This window comes from Ascaphus truei (genome assembly GCF_040206685.1).
Source record: "Ascaphus truei isolate aAscTru1 chromosome 18 unlocalized genomic scaffold, aAscTru1.hap1 SUPER_18_unloc_1, whole genome shotgun sequence".
NCBI classification, from domain to species: Eukaryota; Metazoa; Chordata; class Amphibia; order Anura; family Ascaphidae; genus Ascaphus; species Ascaphus truei.
Genome location: NW_027453856.1, coordinates 155457 through 170550, shown reverse-complemented (window position 1 = coordinate 170550; position 15094 = coordinate 155457). Strand labels below are relative to the sequence as shown.

General features: G+C 41.8%; 29 non-coding genes and 7 pseudogenes across 29 annotated transcripts; all 36 read left to right on the top strand.

Annotated features, from left to right (window-relative positions):
- The first annotated feature begins 154 nt into the window (after positions 1–154).
- Positions 155–273, top strand: LOC142474234 (5S ribosomal RNA). Its single transcript, XR_012790200.1, has one exon. It is a non-coding gene; the product is annotated as a 5S ribosomal RNA (ribosomal RNA).
- Positions 274–568: 295 nt separating this feature from the next.
- LOC142474391 (5S ribosomal RNA) lies at positions 569–687 on the top strand. The gene has a single exon (XR_012790343.1). It is a non-coding gene; the product is annotated as a 5S ribosomal RNA (ribosomal RNA).
- Positions 688–973: 286 nt separating this feature from the next.
- Positions 974–1092, top strand: LOC142474211 (5S ribosomal RNA). Its single transcript, XR_012790179.1, has one exon. It is a non-coding gene; the product is annotated as a 5S ribosomal RNA (ribosomal RNA).
- A 286-nt stretch (positions 1093–1378) lies between these two features.
- On the top strand, positions 1379–1497 carry LOC142474233 (5S ribosomal RNA). The gene has a single exon (XR_012790199.1). It is a non-coding gene; the product is annotated as a 5S ribosomal RNA (ribosomal RNA).
- Positions 1498–1783: 286 nt separating this feature from the next.
- Positions 1784–1902, top strand: LOC142474390 (5S ribosomal RNA). Its single transcript, XR_012790342.1, has one exon. It is a non-coding gene; the product is annotated as a 5S ribosomal RNA (ribosomal RNA).
- Positions 1903–2188: 286 nt separating this feature from the next.
- Positions 2189–2307, top strand: LOC142474232 (5S ribosomal RNA). Its single transcript, XR_012790198.1, has one exon. It is a non-coding gene; the product is annotated as a 5S ribosomal RNA (ribosomal RNA).
- Positions 2308–2593: 286 nt separating this feature from the next.
- LOC142474564 (5S ribosomal RNA) lies at positions 2594–2712 on the top strand. The gene has a single exon (XR_012790506.1). It is a non-coding gene; the product is annotated as a 5S ribosomal RNA (ribosomal RNA).
- Positions 2713–2998: 286 nt separating this feature from the next.
- Positions 2999–3117, top strand: LOC142474678 (5S ribosomal RNA; annotated as a pseudogene).
- A 286-nt stretch (positions 3118–3403) lies between these two features.
- On the top strand, positions 3404–3522 carry LOC142474229 (5S ribosomal RNA). Its single transcript, XR_012790196.1, has one exon. It is a non-coding gene; the product is annotated as a 5S ribosomal RNA (ribosomal RNA).
- A 286-nt stretch (positions 3523–3808) lies between these two features.
- On the top strand, positions 3809–3927 carry LOC142474596 (5S ribosomal RNA). Its single transcript, XR_012790536.1, has one exon. It is a non-coding gene; the product is annotated as a 5S ribosomal RNA (ribosomal RNA).
- A 285-nt stretch (positions 3928–4212) lies between these two features.
- On the top strand, positions 4213–4331 carry LOC142474228 (5S ribosomal RNA). The gene has a single exon (XR_012790195.1). It is a non-coding gene; the product is annotated as a 5S ribosomal RNA (ribosomal RNA).
- Positions 4332–4617: 286 nt separating this feature from the next.
- LOC142474481 (5S ribosomal RNA) lies at positions 4618–4736 on the top strand. The gene has a single exon (XR_012790428.1). It is a non-coding gene; the product is annotated as a 5S ribosomal RNA (ribosomal RNA).
- A 286-nt stretch (positions 4737–5022) lies between these two features.
- On the top strand, positions 5023–5141 carry LOC142474665 (5S ribosomal RNA; annotated as a pseudogene).
- A 286-nt stretch (positions 5142–5427) lies between these two features.
- LOC142474254 (5S ribosomal RNA) lies at positions 5428–5546 on the top strand. The gene has a single exon (XR_012790218.1). It is a non-coding gene; the product is annotated as a 5S ribosomal RNA (ribosomal RNA).
- Positions 5547–5832: 286 nt separating this feature from the next.
- Positions 5833–5951, top strand: LOC142474433 (5S ribosomal RNA). The gene has a single exon (XR_012790383.1). It is a non-coding gene; the product is annotated as a 5S ribosomal RNA (ribosomal RNA).
- A 286-nt stretch (positions 5952–6237) lies between these two features.
- Positions 6238–6356, top strand: LOC142474387 (5S ribosomal RNA). Its single transcript, XR_012790340.1, has one exon. It is a non-coding gene; the product is annotated as a 5S ribosomal RNA (ribosomal RNA).
- A 286-nt stretch (positions 6357–6642) lies between these two features.
- On the top strand, positions 6643–6761 carry LOC142474676 (5S ribosomal RNA; annotated as a pseudogene).
- Positions 6762–7047: 286 nt separating this feature from the next.
- LOC142474386 (5S ribosomal RNA) lies at positions 7048–7166 on the top strand. Its single transcript, XR_012790339.1, has one exon. It is a non-coding gene; the product is annotated as a 5S ribosomal RNA (ribosomal RNA).
- Positions 7167–7452: 286 nt separating this feature from the next.
- On the top strand, positions 7453–7571 carry LOC142474666 (5S ribosomal RNA; annotated as a pseudogene).
- A 684-nt stretch (positions 7572–8255) lies between these two features.
- LOC142474227 (5S ribosomal RNA) lies at positions 8256–8374 on the top strand. Its single transcript, XR_012790194.1, has one exon. It is a non-coding gene; the product is annotated as a 5S ribosomal RNA (ribosomal RNA).
- Positions 8375–8660: 286 nt separating this feature from the next.
- On the top strand, positions 8661–8779 carry LOC142474385 (5S ribosomal RNA). The gene has a single exon (XR_012790338.1). It is a non-coding gene; the product is annotated as a 5S ribosomal RNA (ribosomal RNA).
- Positions 8780–9064: 285 nt separating this feature from the next.
- Positions 9065–9183, top strand: LOC142474623 (5S ribosomal RNA). Its single transcript, XR_012790562.1, has one exon. It is a non-coding gene; the product is annotated as a 5S ribosomal RNA (ribosomal RNA).
- Positions 9184–9469: 286 nt separating this feature from the next.
- Positions 9470–9588, top strand: LOC142474622 (5S ribosomal RNA). The gene has a single exon (XR_012790561.1). It is a non-coding gene; the product is annotated as a 5S ribosomal RNA (ribosomal RNA).
- Positions 9589–9874: 286 nt separating this feature from the next.
- LOC142474595 (5S ribosomal RNA) lies at positions 9875–9993 on the top strand. Its single transcript, XR_012790535.1, has one exon. It is a non-coding gene; the product is annotated as a 5S ribosomal RNA (ribosomal RNA).
- Positions 9994–10279: 286 nt separating this feature from the next.
- Positions 10280–10398, top strand: LOC142474226 (5S ribosomal RNA). The gene has a single exon (XR_012790193.1). It is a non-coding gene; the product is annotated as a 5S ribosomal RNA (ribosomal RNA).
- Positions 10399–10684: 286 nt separating this feature from the next.
- LOC142474435 (5S ribosomal RNA) lies at positions 10685–10803 on the top strand. Its single transcript, XR_012790385.1, has one exon. It is a non-coding gene; the product is annotated as a 5S ribosomal RNA (ribosomal RNA).
- Positions 10804–11088: 285 nt separating this feature from the next.
- LOC142474225 (5S ribosomal RNA) lies at positions 11089–11207 on the top strand. The gene has a single exon (XR_012790192.1). It is a non-coding gene; the product is annotated as a 5S ribosomal RNA (ribosomal RNA).
- Positions 11208–11493: 286 nt separating this feature from the next.
- LOC142474674 (5S ribosomal RNA) lies at positions 11494–11612 on the top strand (annotated as a pseudogene).
- Positions 11613–11898: 286 nt separating this feature from the next.
- LOC142474224 (5S ribosomal RNA) lies at positions 11899–12017 on the top strand. Its single transcript, XR_012790191.1, has one exon. It is a non-coding gene; the product is annotated as a 5S ribosomal RNA (ribosomal RNA).
- Positions 12018–12302: 285 nt separating this feature from the next.
- Positions 12303–12421, top strand: LOC142474563 (5S ribosomal RNA). Its single transcript, XR_012790505.1, has one exon. It is a non-coding gene; the product is annotated as a 5S ribosomal RNA (ribosomal RNA).
- A 286-nt stretch (positions 12422–12707) lies between these two features.
- Positions 12708–12826, top strand: LOC142474621 (5S ribosomal RNA). The gene has a single exon (XR_012790560.1). It is a non-coding gene; the product is annotated as a 5S ribosomal RNA (ribosomal RNA).
- A 285-nt stretch (positions 12827–13111) lies between these two features.
- On the top strand, positions 13112–13230 carry LOC142474675 (5S ribosomal RNA; annotated as a pseudogene).
- Positions 13231–13516: 286 nt separating this feature from the next.
- On the top strand, positions 13517–13635 carry LOC142474620 (5S ribosomal RNA). Its single transcript, XR_012790559.1, has one exon. It is a non-coding gene; the product is annotated as a 5S ribosomal RNA (ribosomal RNA).
- A 286-nt stretch (positions 13636–13921) lies between these two features.
- On the top strand, positions 13922–14040 carry LOC142474594 (5S ribosomal RNA). The gene has a single exon (XR_012790534.1). It is a non-coding gene; the product is annotated as a 5S ribosomal RNA (ribosomal RNA).
- A 286-nt stretch (positions 14041–14326) lies between these two features.
- On the top strand, positions 14327–14445 carry LOC142474658 (5S ribosomal RNA; annotated as a pseudogene).
- Positions 14446–14731: 286 nt separating this feature from the next.
- On the top strand, positions 14732–14850 carry LOC142474223 (5S ribosomal RNA). The gene has a single exon (XR_012790190.1). It is a non-coding gene; the product is annotated as a 5S ribosomal RNA (ribosomal RNA).
- The last annotated feature ends 244 nt before the right edge of the window (positions 14851–15094 follow it).

Below are 15094 nucleotides of genomic sequence, written 5' to 3'. Positions count from 1 at the left end.
AATGCAACCTTCCAAAATAGAATTCTGACATCAAGAATTCCGTCTATAGTACATTTGAGTGCACCTGTCATTTTCTCAGTCTCTGTGTATGCATGGAGCAAGATATAGGCTCATGGATTTAAGAATGAGAGGATATCATGAGACAGCAATCTCCACCTACGGCCATACTACCTTGAAAGCGCCCGATCCCGTCAGATCTCGGAAGCTAAGCAGGGTGAGGCTTGATTAGTACTGGGTTGGGAGACTGCCTGGGAATACCAGGTGCTGTGGGTGCTGTGGGTGTTTTTATTTTTTGCTTCCCTAATGAAAATATACATGGCATTCCTTGCAGCAAATGAAAATGTTTCATTTTTTACTACTTTTTTCCCGCAGTGGCAAAGAAATATATCGTTTTTTCCTCAGAAAGTTCAACACAATGCAACCTTCCAAAATAGAATTCTGACATCAAGAATTCCGTCTATAGTACATTTGAGTGCACCTGTCATTTTCTCAGTCTCTGTATATGCATGGAGCAAGATATAGGCTCATGGATTTAAGAATGAGAGGATATCATGAGACAGCAATCTCCACCTACGGCCATACTACCTTGAAAGCGCCCGATCCCGTCAGATCTCGGAAGCTAAGCAGGGTGAGGCTTGATTAGTACTGGGTTGGGAGACTGCCTGGGAATACCAGGTGCTGTAGGGGTTTTTATTTTTCGCTTCCCTAATGAAAATATACATGGCATTCCTCGCAGCAAATGAAAATGTTTCATTTCTTGCTACTTTTTTCCCGCAGTGGCAAAGAAATATATCGTTTTTTCCTCTGAAAGTTCAACACAATGCAACCTTCCAAAATAGAATTCTGACATCAAGAATTCCGTCTATAGTACATTTGAGTGCACCTGTCATTTTCTCAGTCTCTGTGTATGCATGGAGCAAGATATAGGCTCATGGATTTAAGAATGAGAGGATATCATGAGACAGCAATCTCCACCTACGGCCATACTACCTTGAAAGCGCCCGATCCCGTCAGATCTCGGAAGCTAAGCAGGGTGAGGCTTGATTAGTACTGGGTTGGGAGACTGCCTGGGAATACCAAGTGCTGTGGGTGTTTTTATTTTTCGCTTCCCTAATGAAAATATACATGGCATTCCTTGCAGCAAATGAAAATGTTTCATTTTTTACTACTTTTTTCCCGCAGTGGCAAAGAAATATATCGTTTTTTCCTCAGAAAGTTCAACACAATGCAACCTTCCAAAATAGAATTCTGACATCAAGAATTCCGTCTATAGTACATTTGAGTGCACCTGTCATTTTCTCAGTCTCTGTGTATGCATGGAGCAAGATATAGGCTCATGGATTTAAGAATGAGAGGATATCATGAGACAGCAATCTCCACCTACGGCCATACTACCTTGAAAGCGCCCGATCCCGTCAGATCTCGGAAGCTAAGCAGGGTGAGGCTTGATTAGTACTGGGTTGGGAGACTGCCTGGGAATACCAGGTGCTGTGGGTGTTTTTATTTTTTGCTTCCCTAATGAAAATATACATGGCATTCCTTGCAGCAAATGAAAATGTTTCATTTTTTACTACTTTTTTCCCGCAGTGGCAAAGAAATATATCGTTTTTTCCTCAGAAAGTTCAACACAATGCAACCTTCCAAAATAGAATTCTGACATCAAGAATTCCGTCTATAGTACATTTGAGTGCACCTGTCATTTTCTCAGTCTCTGTATATGCATGGAGCAAGATATAGGCTCATGGATTTAAGAATGAGAGGATATCATGAGACAGCAATCTCCACCTACGGCCATACTACCTTGAAAGCGCCCGATCCCGTCAGATCTCGGAAGCTAAGCAGGGTGAGGCTTGATTAGTACTGGGTTGGGAGACTGCCTGGGAATACCAGGTGCTGTAGGGGTTTTTATTTTTCGCTTCCCTAATGAAAATATACATGGCATTCCTCGCAGCAAATGAAAATGTTTCATTTCTTGCTACTTTTTTCCCGCAGTGGCAAAGAAATATATCGTTTTTTCCTCTGAAAGTTCAACACAATGCAACCTTCCAAAATAGAATTCTGACATCAAGAATTCCGTCTATAGTACATTTGAGTGCACCTGTCATTTTCTCAGTCTCTGTGTATGCATGGAGCAAGATATAGGCTCATGGATTTAAGAATGAGAGGATATCATGAGACAGCAATCTCCACCTACGGCCATACTACCTTGAAAGCGCCCGATCCCGTCAGATCTCGGAAGCTAAGCAGGGTGAGGCTTGATTAGTACTGGGTTGGGAGACTGCCTGGGAATACCAGGTGCTGTGGGTGTTTTTATTTTTTGCTTCCCTAATGAAAATATACATGGCATTCCTTGCAGCAAATGAAAATGTTTCATTTTTTACTACTTTTTTCCCGCAGTGGCAAAGAAATATATCGTTTTTTCCTCAGAAAGTTCAACACAATGCAACCTTCCAAAATAGAATTCTGACATCAAGAATTCCGTCTATAGTACATTTGAGTGCACCTGTCATTTTCTCAGTCTCTGTGTATGCATGGAGCAAGATATAGGCTCATGGATTTAAGAATGAGAGGATATCATGAGACAGCAATCTCCACCTACGGCCATACTACCTTGAAAGCGCCAGATCCCGTCAGATCTCGGAAGCTAAGCAGGGTGAGGCTTGATTAGTACTGGGTTGGGAGACTGCCTGGGAATACCAGGTGCTGTAGGGGTTTTTATTTTTCGCTTCCCTAATGAAAATATACATGGCATTCCTCGCAGCAAATGAAAATGTTTCATTTCTTGCTACTTTTTTCCCGCAGTGGCAAAGAAATATATCGTTTTTTCCTCTGAAAGTTCAACACAATGCAACCTTCCAAAATAGAATTCTGACATCAAGAATTCCGTCTATAGTACATTTGAGTGCACCTGTCATTTTCTCAGTCTCTGTGTATGCATGGAGCAAGATATAGGCTCATGGATTTAAGAATGAGAGGATATCATGAGACAGCAATCTCCACCTACGGCCATACTACCATCAAAGTGCCCGATCCTGTCAGATCTCGGAAGCTAAGCAGGGTGAGGCTTGATTAGTACTGGGTTGGGAGACTGCCTGGGAATACCAGGTGCTGTAGGGGTTTTTATTTTTCGCTTCCCTAATGAAAATATACATGGCATTCCTCGCAGCAAATGAAAATGTTTCATTTCCTGCTACTTTTTTCCCGCAGTGGCAAAGAAATATATCGTTTTTTCCTCTGAAAGTTCAACACAATGCAACATTCCAAAATAGAATTCTGACATCAAGAATTCCGTCTATAGTACATTTGAGTGCACCTGTCATTTTCTCAGTCTCTGTGTATGCATGGAGCAAGATATAGGCTCATGGATTTAAGAATGAGAGGATATCATGAGACAGCAATCTCCACCTACGGCCATACTACCTTGAAAGCGCCCGATCCCGTCAGATCTCGGAAGCTAAGCAGGGTGAGGCTTGATTAGTACTGGGTTGGGAGACTGCCTGGGAATACCAGGTGCTGTGGGTGTTTTTATTTTTTGCTTCCCTAATGAAAATATACATGGCATTCCTTGCAGCAAATGAAAATGTTTCATTTTTTACTACTTTTTTCCCGCAGTGGCAAAGAAATATATCGTTTTTTCCTCTGAAAGTTCAACACAATGCAACCTTCCAAAATAGAATTCTGACATCAAGAATTCCGTCTATAGTACATTTGAGTGCACCTGTCATTTTCTCAGTCTCTGTGTATGCATGGAGCAAGATATAGGCTCATGGATTTAAGAATGAGAGGATATCATGAGACAGCAATCTCCACCTACGGCCATACTACCTTCAAAGTGCCCGATCCCGTCAGATCTCGGAAGCTAAGCAGGGTGAGGCTTGATTAGTACTGGGTTGGGAGACTGCCTGGGAATACCAGGTGCTGTGGGTGTTTTTATTTTTTGCTTCCCTATTGAAAATATACATGGCATTCCTTGCAGCTAATGAAAATGTTTCATTTCTTGCTACTTTTTTCCCGTAGTGGCAAAGAAATATATAGTTTTTTCCTCTGAAAGTTCAACACAATGCAACCTTCCAAAATAGAATTCTGACATCGAGAATTCCGTCTATAGTACATTTGAGTGCACCTGTCATTTTCTCAGTCTCTGTGTATGCATGGAGCAAGATATAGGCTCATGGATTTAAGAATGAGTGATATCATGAGACAGCAATCTCCACCTACGGCCATACTACCTTGAAAGCGCCCGATCCCGTCAGATCTCGGAAGCTAAGCAGGGTGAGGCTTGATTAGTACTGGGTTGGGAGACTGCCTGGGAATACCAGGTGCTGTGGGTGTTTTTATTTTTTGCTTCCCTAATGAAAATATACATGGCATTCCTTGCAGCAAATGAAAATGTTTCATTTTTTACTACTTTTTTCCCGCAGTGGCAAAGAAATATATCGTTTTTTCCTCAGAAAGTTCAACACAATGCAACCTTCCAAAATAGAATTCTGACATCAAGAATTCCGTCTATAGTACATTTGAGTGCACCTGTCATTTTCTCAGTCTCTGTATATGCATGGAGCAAGATATAGGCTCATGGATTTAAGAATGAGAGGATATCATGAGACAGCAATCTCCACCTACGGCCATACTACCTTGAAAGCGCCCGATCCCGTCAGATCTCGGAAGCTAAGCAGGGTGAGGCTTGATTAGTACTGGGTTGGGAGACTGCCTGGGAATACCAGGTGCTGTGGGGGTTTTTATTTTTTGCTTCCCTAATGAAAATATACATGGCATTCCTTGCAGCAAATGAAAATGTTTCATTTTTTACTACTTTTTTCCCGCAGTGGCAAAGAAATATATCGTTTTTTCCTCAGAAAGTTCAACACAATGCAACCTTCCAAAATAGAATTCTGACATCAAGAATTCCGTCTATAGTACATTTGAGTGCACCTGTCATTTTCTCAGTCTCTGTGTATGCATGGAGCAAGATATAGGCTCATGGATTTAAGAATGAGAGGATATCATGAGACAGCAATCTCCACCTACGGCCATACTACCTTGAAAGCGCCAGATCCCGTCAGATGTCGGAAGCTAAGCAGGGTGAGGCTTGATTAGTACTGGGTTGGGAGACTGCCTGGGAATACCAGGTGCTGTAGGGGTTTTTATTTTTCGCTTCCCTAATGAAAATATACATGGCATTCCTCGCAGCAAATGAAAATGTTTCATTTCTTGCTACTTTTTTCCCGCAGTGGCAAAGAAATATATCGTTTTTTCCTCTGAAAGTTCAACACAATGCAACCTTCCAAAATAGAATTCTGACATCAAGAATTCCGTCTATAGTACATTTGAGTGCACCTGTCATTTTCTCAGTCTCTGTGTATGCATGGAGCAAGATATAGGCTCATGGATTTAAGAATGAGAGGATATCATGAGACAGCAATCTCCACCTACGGCCATACTACCTTGAAAGCGCCCGATCCCGTCAGATCTCGGAAGCTAAGCAGGGTGAGGCTTGATTAGTACTGGGTTGGGAGACTGCCTGGGAACACCAGGTGCTGTGGGTGTTTTTATTTTTTGCTTCCCTAATGAAAATATACATGGCATTCCTTGCAGCAAATGAAAATGTTTCATTTTTTACTACTTTTTTCCCGCAGTGGCAAAGAAATATATCGTTTTTTCCTCAGAAAGTTCAACACAATGCAACCTTCCAAAATAGAATTCTGACATCAAGAATTCCGTCTATAGTACATTTGAGTGCACCTGTCATTTTCTCAGTCTCTGTATATGCATGGAGCAAGATATAGGCTCATGGATTTAAGAATGAGAGGATATCATGAGACAGCAATCTCCACCTATGGCCATACTACCTTGAAAGCGCCCGATCCCGTCAGATCTCGGAAGCTAAGCAGGGTGAGGCTTGATTAGTACTGGGTTGGGAGACTGCCTGGGAATACCAGGTGCTGTGGGTGTTTTTATTTTTTGCTTCCCTAATGAAAATATACATGGCATTCCTTGCAGCAAATGAAAATGTTTCATTTTTTACTACTTTTTTCCCGCAGTGGCAAAGAAATATATCGTTTTTTCCTCAGAAAGTTCAACACAATGCAACCTTCCAAAATAGAATTCTGACATCAAGAATTCCGTCTATAGTACATTTGAGTGCACCTGTCATTTTCTCAGTCTCTGTGTATGCATGGAGCAAGATATAGGCTCATGGATTTAAGAATGAGAGGATATCATGAGACAGCAATCTCCACCTACGGCCATACTACCTTGAAAGCGCCCGATCCCGTCAGATCTCGGAAGCTAAGCAGGGTGAGGCTTGATTAGTACTGGGTTGGGAGACTGCCTGGGAATACCAGGTGCTGTAGGGGTTTTTATTTTTCGCTTCCCTAATGAAAATTTACATGGCATTCCTCGCAGCAAATGAAAATGTTTCATTTCTTGCTACTTTTTTCTCGCAGTGGCAAAGAAATATATCGTTTTTTCCTCTGAAAGTTCAACACAATGCAACCTTCCAAAATAGAATTCTGACATCAAGAATTCCGTCTATAGTACATTTGAGTGCACCTGTCATTTTCTCAGTCTCTGTGTATGCATGGAGCAAGATATAGGCTCATGGATTTAAGAATGAGAGGATATCATGAGACAGCAATCTCCACCTACGGACATACTACCTTCAAAGTGCCCGATCCCGTCAGATCTCGGAAGCTAAGCATGGTGAGGCTTGATTAGTACTGGGTTGGGAGACTGCCTGGGAATACCAGGTGCTGTAGGGGTTTTTATTTTTCGCTTCCCTAATGAAAATATACATGGCATTCCTCGCAGCAAATGAAAATGTTTCATTTCTTGCTACTTTTTTCCCGCAGTGGCAAAGAAATATATCGTTTTTTCCTCTGAAAGTTCAACACAATGCAACCTTCCAAAATAGAATTCTGACATCAAGAATTCCGTCTATAGTACATTTGAGTGCACCTGTCATTTTCTCAGTCTCTGTGTATGCATGGAGCAAGATATAGGCTCATGGATTTAAGAATGAGAGGATATCATGAGACAGCAATCTCCACCTACGGCCATACTACCTTGAAAGCGCCCGATCCCGTCAGATCTCGGAAGCTAAGCAGGGTGAGGCTTGATTAGTACTGGGTTGGGAGACTGCCTGGGAATACCAGGTGCTGTAGGGGTTTTTATTTTTCGCTTCCCTAATGAAAATATACATGGCATTCCTCGCAGCAAATGAAAATGTTTCATTTCTTGCTACTTTTTTCTCGCAGTGGCAAAGAAATATATCGTTTTTTCCTCTGAAAGTTCAACACAATGCAACCTTCCAAAATAGAATTCTGACATCAAGAATTCCGTCTATAGTACATTTGAGTGCACCTGTCATTTTCTCAGTCTCTGTGTATGCATGGAGCAAGATATAGGCTCATGGATTTAAGAATGAGAGGATATCATGAGACAGCAATCTCCACCTGCGGCCATACTACCTTCAAAGTGCCCGATCTCGTCAGATCTCGGAAGCTAAGCAGGGTGAGGCTTGATTAGTACTGGGTTGGGAGACTGCCTGGGAATACCAGGTGCTGTAGGGGTTTTTATTTTTCGCTTCCCTAATAAAATATACATGGCATTCCTCGCAGCAAATGAAAATGTTTCATTTCTTGCTACTTTTTTCCCGCAGTGGCAAAGAAATATATCGTTTTTTCCTCTGAAAGTTCAACACAATGCAACCTTCCAAAATAGAATTCTGACATCAAGAATTCCGTCTATAGTACATTTGAGTGCACCTGTCATTTTCTCAGTCTCTGTGTATGCATGGAGCAAGATATACACTGGCGACACACTTTATTCGAGCTTGGCTAGTCCCACGAATTCGGGTATACCCGGGTGTATTGAGGTTTGTGACTGTTTTCTGCCCGAGTACATTGAGTTATTTTCCAAGCAGGGATTGAAGCATTTTATTCCCGCTGGCTGCAATACTGCACAGTATATATATATAAACTGCATTACAATTCATGAATTTATGCCATCTGGTAGACACGCGAAGCATTGCAGCCTATTAAACCCTAATCATTATCATTTAACAGATCAGCCGCCCATCAGCCAGGCATGAACCCAGGCTGGGAAGGCAAATGCAACGGGGCTTGTCAGAGGTTAGGAGTGGCGCATTCCAGGTATCTGCCAGGTACATACCGGGTATTTGCTCGAATAAAGTGTGTCGGTGCAGTAGGCTCATGGATTTAAGAATGAGACGATATCATGAGACAGCAATCTCCACCTACGGCCATACTACCTTGAAAGCGCCCGATCCCGTCAGATCTCGGAAGCTAAGCAGGGTGAGGCTTGATTAGTACTGGGTTGGGAGACTGCCTGGGAATACCAGGTGCTGTGGGTGTTTTTATTTTTTGCTTCCCTATTGAAAATATACATGGCATTCCTTGCAGCTAATGAAAATGTTTCATTTCTTGCTACTTTTTTCCCGTAGTGGCAAAGAAATATATAGTTTTTTCCTCTGAAAGTTCAACACAATGCAACCTTCCAAAATAGAATTCTGACATCGCGAATTCCGTCTATAGTACATTTGAGTGCACCTGTCATTTTCTCAGTCTCTGTGTATGCATGGAGCAAGATATAGGCTCATGGATTTAAGAATGAGAGGATATCATGAGACAGCAATCTCCACCTACGGCCATACTACCTTGAAAGCGCCCGATCCCGTCAGATCTCGGAAGCTAAGCAGGGTGAGGCTTGATTAGTACTGGGTTGGGAGACTGCCTGGGAATACCAGGTGCTGTAGGGGTTTTTATTTTTCGCTTCCCTAATAAAATATACATGGCATTCCTCGCAGCAAATGAAAATGTTTCATTTCTTGCTACTTTTTTCCCGCAGTGGCAAAGAAATATATCGTTTTTTCCTCTGAAAGTTCAACACAATGCAACCTTCCAAAATAGAATTCTGACATCAAGAATTCCGTCTATAGTACATTTGAGTGCACCTGTCATTTTCTCAGTCTCTGTGTATGCATGGAGCAAGATATAGGCTCATGGATTTAAGAATGAGAGGATATCATGAGACAGCAATCTCCACCTACGGCCATACTACCTTCAAAGTGCCCGATCCCGTCAGATCTCGGAAGCTAAGCAGGGTGAGGCTTGATTAGTACTGGGTTGGGAGACTGCCTGGGAATACCAGGTGCTGTAGGGGTTTTTATTTTTCGCTTCCCTAATGAAAATATACATGGCATTCCTCGCAGCAAATGAAAATGTTTCATTTCTTGCTACTTTTTTCTCGCAGTGGCAAAGAAATATATCATTTTTTCCTCTGAAAGTTCAACACAATGCAACCTTCCAAAATAGAATTCTGACATCAAGAATTCCGTCTATAGTACATTTGAGTGCACCTGTCATTTTCTCAGTCTCTGTGTATGCATGGAGCAAGATATAGGCTCATGGATTTAAGAATGAGAGGATATCATGAGACAGCAATCTCCACCTACGGCCATACTACCTTCAAAGTGCCCGATCCCGTCAGATCTCGGAAGCTAAGCAGGGTGAGGCTTGATTAGTACTGGGTTGGGAGACTGCCTGGGAATACCAGGTGCTGTAGGGGTTTTTATTTTTCGCTTCCCTAATGAAAATATACATGGCATTCCTCGCAGCAAATGAAAATGTTTCATTTCTTGCTACTTTTTTCCCGCAGTGGCAAAGAAATATATCGTTTTTTCCTCTGAAAGTTCAACACAATGCAACCTTCCAAAATAGAATTCTGACATCAAGAATTCCGTCTATAGTACATTTGAGTGCACCTGTCTTTTTCTCAGTCTCTGTGTATGCATGGAGCAAGATATAGGCTCATGGATTTAAGAATGAGAGGATATCATGAGACAGCAATCTCCACCTACGGCCATACTACCTTCAAAGTGCCCGATCCCGTCAGATCTCGGAAGCTAAGCAGGGTGAGGCTTGATTAGTACTGGGTTGGGAGACTGCCTGGGAATACCAGGTGCTGTGGGTGTTTTTATTTTTTGCTTCCCTAATGAAAATATACATGGCATTCCTTGCAGCAAATGAAAATGTTTCATTTTTTACTACTTTTTTCCCGCAGTGGCAAAGAAATATATCGTTTTTTCCTCAGAAAGTTCAACACAATGCAACCTTCCAAAATAGAATTCTGACATCAAGAATTCCGTCTATAGTACATTTGAGTGCACCTGTCATTTTCTCAGTCTCTGTGTATGCATGGAGCAAGATATAGGCTCATGGATTTAAGAATGAGAGGATATCATGAGACAGCAATCTCCACCTACGGCCATACTACCTTGAAAGCGCCCGATCCCGTCAGATCTCGGAAGCTAAGCAGGGTGAGGCTTGATTAGTACTGGGTTGGGAGACTGCCTGGGAATACCAGGTGCTGTGGGTGTTTTTATTTTTTGCTTCCCTAATGAAAATATACATGGCATTCCTTGCAGCAAATGAAAATGTTTCATTTTTTACTACTTTTTTCCCGCAGTGGCAAAGAAATATATCGTTTTTTCCTCAGAAAGTTCAACACAATGCAACCTTCCAAAATAGAATTCTGACATCAAGAATTCCGTCTATAGTACATTTGAGTGCACCTGTCATTTTCTCAGTCTCTGTATATGCATGGAGCAAGATATAGGCTCATGGATTTAAGAATGAGAGGATATCATGAGACAGCAATGTCCACCTGCGGCCATACTACCTTGAAAGCGCCCGATCCCGTCAGATCTCGGAAGCTAAGCAGGGTGAGGCTTGATTAGTACTGGGTTGGGAGACTGCCTGGGAATACCAGGTGCTGTGGGTGTTTTTATTTTTTCTTCCCTAATGAAAATATACATGGCATTCCTTGCAGCAAATGAAAATGTTTCATTTTTTACTACTTTTTTCCCGCAGTGGCAAAGAAATATATCGTTTTTTCCTCAGAAAGTTCAACACAATGCAACCTTCCAAAATAGAATTCTGACATCAAGAATTCCGTCTATAGTACATTTGAGTGCACCTGTCATTTTCTCAGTCTCTGTGTATGCATGGAGCAAGATATAGGCTCATGGATTTAAGAATGAGAGGATATCATGAGACAGCAATCTCCACCTACGGCCATACTACCTTGAAAGCGCCCGATCCCGTCAGATCTCGGAAGCTAAGCAGGGTGAGGCTTGATTAGTACTGGGTTGGGAGACTGCCTGGGAATACCAGGTGCTGTGGGTGTTTTTATTTTTTGCTTCCCTAATGAAAATATACATGGCATTCCTTGCAGCAAATGAAAATGTTTCATTTTTTACTACTTTTTTCCCGCAGTGGCAAAGAAATATATCGTTTTTTCCTCAGAAAGTTCAACACAATGCAACCTTCCAAAATAGAATTCTGACATCAAGAATTCCGTCTATAGTACATTTGAGTGCACCTGTCATTTTCTCAGTCTCTGTATATGCATGGAGCAAGATATAGGCTCATGGATTTAAGAATGAGAGGATATCATGAGACAGCAATGTCCACCTGCGGCCATACTACCTTGAAAGCGCCTGATCCTGTCAGATCTCGGACGCTAAGCAAGGTGAGGCTTGATTAGTACTGGGTTTGGAGACTGCCTGGGAATACCAGGTGCTGTGGGTGTTTTTATTTTTTGCTTCCCTAATGAAAATATACATGGCATTCCTTGCAGCAAATGAAAATGTTTCATTTCTTGCTACTTTTTTCTCGCAGTGGCAAAGAAATATATCGTTTTTTCCTCTGAAAGTTCAACACAATGCAACCTTCCAAAATAGAATTCTGACATCAAGAATTCCGTCTATAGTACATTTGAGTGCACCTGTCATTTTCTCAGTCTCTGTGTATGCATGGAGCAAGATATAGGCTCATGGATTTAAGAATGAGAGGATATCATGAGACAGCAATCTCCACCTACGGCCATACTACCTTGAAAGCGCCCGATCCCGTCAGATCTCGGAAGCTAAGCAGGGTGAGGCTTGATTAGTACTGGGTTGGGAGACTGCCTGGGAATACCAGGTGCTGTGGGTGTTTTTATTTTTTCTTCCCTAATGAAAATATACATGGCATTCCTTGCAGCAAATGAAAATGTTTCATTTTTTACTACTTTTTTCCCGCAGTGGCAAAGAAATATATCGTTTTTTCCTCTGAAAGTTCAACACAATGCAACCTTCCAAAATAGAATTCTGACATCAAGAATTCCGTCTATAGTACATTTGAGTGCACCTGTCATTTTCTCAGTCTCTGTGTATGCATGGAGCAAGATATAGGCTCATGGATTTAAGAATGAGAGGATATCATGAGACAGCAATCTCCACCTACGGCCATACTACCTTGAAAGCGCCAGATCCCGTCAGATCTCGGAAGCTAAGCAGGGTGAGGCTTGATTAGTACTGGGTTGGGAGACTGCCTGGGAATACCAGGTGCTGTAGGGGTTTTTATTTTTCGCTTCCCTAATGAAAATATACATGGCATTCCTCGCAGCAAATGAAAATGTTTCATTTCTTGCTACTTTTTTCTCGCAGTGGCAAAGAAATATATCGTTTTTTCCTCTGAAAGTTCAACACAATGCAACCTTCCAAAATAGAATTCTGACATCAAGAATTCCGTCTATAGTACATTTGAGTGCACCTGTCATTTTCTCAGTCTCTGTGTATGCATGGAGCAAGATATAGGCTCATGGATTTAAGAATGAGAGGATATCATGAGACAGCAATCTCCACCTACGGCCATACTACCTTCAAAGTGCCCGATCCCGTCAGATCTCGGAAGCTAAGCAGGGTGAGGCTTGATTAGTACTGGGTTGGGAGACTGCCTGGGAATACCAGGTGCTGTAGGGGTTTTTATTTTTCGCTTCCCTAATAAAATATACATGGCATTCCTCGCAGCAAATGAAAATGTTTCATTTCTTGCTACTTTTTTCGCGCAGTGGCAAAGAAATATATCGTTTTTTCCTCTGAAAGTTCAACACAATGCAACCTTCCAAAATAGAATTCTGACATCAAGAATTCCGTCTATAGTACATTTGAGTGCACCTGTCATTTTCTCAGTCTCTGTGTATGCATGGAGCAAGATATAGGCTCATGGATTTAAGAATGAGAGGATATCATGAGACAGCAATCTCCACCTACGGCCATACTACCTTCAAAGTGCCCGATCCCGTCAGATCTCGGAAGCTAAGCAGGGTGAAGCTTGATTAGTACTGGGTTGGGAGACTGCCTGGGAATACCAGGTGCTGTAGGGGTTTTTATTTTTCGCTTCCCTAATGAAAATATACATGGCATTCCTCGCAGCAAATGAAAATGTTTCATTTCTTGCTACTTTTTTCTCGCAGTGGCAAAGAAATATATCGTTTTTTCCTCTGAAAGTTCAACACAATGCAACCTTCCAAAATAGAATTCTGACATCAAGAATTCCGTCTATAGTACATTTGAGTGCACCTGTCATTTTCTCAGTCTCTGTGTATGCATGGAGCAAGATATAGGCTCATGGATTTAAGAATGAGAGGATATCATGAGACAGCAATCTCCACCTACGGCCATACTACCTTCAAAGTGCCCGATCCCGTCAGATCTCGGAAGCTAAGCAGGGTGAGGCTTGATTAGTACTGGGTTGGGAGACTGCCTGGGAATACCAGGTGCTGTAGGGGTTTTTATTTTTCGCTTCCCTAATGAAAATATACATGGCATTCCTCGCAGCAAATGAAAATGTTTCATTTCTTGCTACTTTTTTCCCGCAGTGGCAAAGAAATATATCGTTTTTTCCTCTGAAAGTTCAACACAATGCAACCTTCCAAAATAGAATTCTGACATCAAGAATTCCGTCTATAGTACATTTGAGTGCACCTGTCTTTTTCTCAGTCTCTGTGTATGCATGGAGCAAGATATAGGCTCATGGATTTAAGAATGAGAGGATATCATGAGACAGCAATCTCCACCTACGGCCATACTACCTTCAAAGTGCCCGATCCCGTCAGATCTCGGAAGCTAAGCAGGGTGAGGCTTGATTAGTACTGGGTTGGGAGACTGCCTGGGAATACCAGGTGCTGTGGGTGTTTTTATTTTTTGCTTCCCTAATGAAAATATACATGGCATTCCTTGCAGCAAATGAAAATGTTTCATTTTTTACTACTTTTTTCCCGCAGTGGCAAAGAAATATATCGTTTTTTCCTCAGAAAGTTCAACACAATGCAACCTTCCAAAATAGAATTCTGACATCAAGAATTCCGTCTATAGTACATTTGAGTGCACCTGTCATTTTCTCAGTCTCTGTGTATGCATGGAGCAAGATATAGGCTCATGGATTTAAGAATGAGAGGATATCATGAGACAGCAATGTCCACCTGCGGCCATACTACCTTGAAAGCGCCTGATCCTGTCAGATCTCGGACGCTAAGCAAGGTGAGGCTTGATTAGTACTGGGTTGGGAGACTGCCTGGGAAAACCAGGTGCTGTGGGTGTTTTTATTTTTTGCTTCCCTAATGAAAATATACATGGCATTCCTTGCAGCAAATGAAAATGTTTCATTTCTTGCTACTTTTTTCTCGCAGTGGCAAAGAAATATATCGTTTTTTCCTCTGAAAGTTCAACACAATGCAACCTTCCAAAATAGAATTCTGACATCAAGAATTCCGTCTATAGTACATTTGAGTGCACCTGTCATTTTCTCAGTCTCTGTGTATGCATGGAGCAAGATATAGGCTCATGGATTTAAGAATGAGAGGATATCATGAGACAGCAATCTCCACCTACGGCCATACTACCTTGAAAGCGCCCGATCCCGTCAGATCTCGGAAGCTAAGCAGGGTGAGGCTTGATTAGTACTGGGTTGGGAGACTGCCTGGGAATACCAGGTGCTGTGGGTGTTTTTATTTTTTCTTCCCTAATGAAAATATACATGGCATTCCTTGCAGCAAATGAAAATGTTTCATTTTTTACTACTTTTTTCCCGCAGTGGCAAAGAAATATATCGTTTTTTCCTCAGAAAGTTCAACACAATGCAACCTTCCAAAATAGAATTCTGACATCAAGAATTCCGTCTATAGTACATTTGAGTGCACCTGTCATTTTCTCAGTCTCTGTGTATGCATGGAGCAAGATATAGGCTCA